The sequence below is a fragment of the Trachymyrmex cornetzi genome, unplaced genomic scaffold, assembly GCF_001594075.2.
Source record: "Trachymyrmex cornetzi isolate Tcor2-1 unplaced genomic scaffold, Tcor1.1 scaffold1955, whole genome shotgun sequence".
NCBI classification, from domain to species: Eukaryota; Metazoa; Arthropoda; class Insecta; order Hymenoptera; family Formicidae; genus Trachymyrmex; species Trachymyrmex cornetzi.
Window position 1 is genome coordinate 13,322 of NW_017296586.1, and position 2,174 is coordinate 15,495.

Below are 2,174 nucleotides of genomic sequence, written 5' to 3' on the forward strand. Positions count from 1 at the left end.
CCGTCATTTTACAGCGGTATTCTTCTCTGCCGACACCTCCATCCTCTCCAATCGTCGCACGGGCAGCTATGGACCGAGCCAATCAGCGTGTGGACAGCTATGGGCCGAGCCAATCAAAACGCGACATTTAATTACCTCGTTATCCCACCCTCACGTCACCGACCAATCAGAGCGCACCATTTTCCCTGACAGACCCGTCTAGTGTCCCTAAATACAGAGGCTGATCAAGTCATGTATCTCTTTTGATTGGGTCACGTCAGCGCGAACACACAATGGCGTTACCAATGAAAACGTTGAAAAATCGAGCGCTTATTTAAAGAACTAAAAACATGAAATATTGTAAAATATTTATTGCAATTCATATACTGTAAATAAGTTATTCTCGCTTTATTATTATTTAACAATATTATTTAATAAGAGAATGCATTGCCATGGTTTTGCTATTATATGTTTTGGTTAAATATTGTCGCTTGTATGAAATACGCGCGTACTCTATATATGATAAAGCGTTTTTTTATTTTTAACATTAAACTATGGCAATTTATAATTTTATTACATGTAATGTTCTGCATTTCCCTCATATAAAATTCTAAAAAATTAGTCGACGTATTTTTAACATATGGTAAATATTTTCTTATAATAATTTCCATTGCACAAAAATATTGAAATGTTTCATCGTTAACAAAAAATAGTGTTTTTTTACGGTAGCATCTTAATTGCACAAATTTAGTATAATTTTGTTTGGGATTACAATTTTTGGATCCAATTGAATTTAAACATTCTTGGCATGTTCTACTACATTTAATAATACTAGATATTAAGTAACCAGCTATGTTAAATAAAATATTTAATTCTATATTATTTAAAGTAATATTAGCGTTTGCATTCACAAAATGTGATGTATTCAATGAAGTTTGTGCACATTTTTTTAACTCTTGCTTTTTTAGGTTGATTTAAAATATCACCAATTAATTGCCCATCATCTGTCTCATAATTAGATGTACGAGTTGATTTTAAGTACTGCGATATTGCAATAAGTTTTAAGTTCTGTTTAAATTGCAAGGAATTAGGAATAGGGTTCTTTGTTCTTATACAAGAAAACAAATTCTCGAGGCAATCTTGCGTAAAACGACCAGTTAAAACAAAACTATATTTTCTATTGTCAATTAAATATTGTGTCAATTCAATAATAGAAGTTGTTGTTATCATTACACCACTTTGGACAGGTTTAAATTTAGACTGATCACCAATTTTAATGTCTCTGAAGAGTTTCACAACAGATATAAGAAAAGCAATACTCTCATAAAATTTTGTTTCTTTGTCTTCACCTCTTGCGTGTTTTCCTAGTGCAACTGATACTCTTCGTGATGTTACTAAGGTAAACCACTTGGACACAACTTCAATAAATGCCGCTGTTGTATTAAATTCTTTTTTCTTGTTCTCATCCGCATAGAAATACATTGCGCTACTGACATCCCGATTCCACACATTTACCGCTTTACTAACTTTCATTTTGTTAAAAGTACTACACATCAGGTCCCTTTTATTAATCTTGGGTATTAATTTAAAATGTAAGTTTTCTTGTATGTCAACTAATTCATGTAAATGTTGGACCTTAACAATTGGCTGCAATAAATTATGTGTTTGCATGAATTCTGTAGGCAACTCTATGACCTTGTTATTTAATAAACAAGCTTTTAAATTTTTTAGTAAATGTGGGGCATTGGCCATAAAAAATAATCGTCGATTACTATCTATAGGATGAACAGTAGAATTCCTAATTATTGAATGTCTGTTACTCATAATACCTCCAAATGCTCTCCACATTCCTAAATTTACCGGACCCATATCACAGGTTATACTATGAACGTACAAACCAACGGCTTCTGCTTTTTCAATTATTATTTCTATGATGGGTTTCAAAATAGCACCATCTACACTATCAGGAGTAAAGTGATAAGCAACAGGTAGTTTCCATCGTCTGTAAATGCCTCCAAGCATGAAAACTAACGCATGAGTAGCGTCTGTAATTTTACCTATATTAATGTACAATTAAAAAACAATAAATATTATACAGGTTTCGGTAGATACATATATACCAATTACATTTCATAAGTCAAGTCAAAATGATATCTATCCTGATCTATAAAAATTATTAATATGAGACATATACA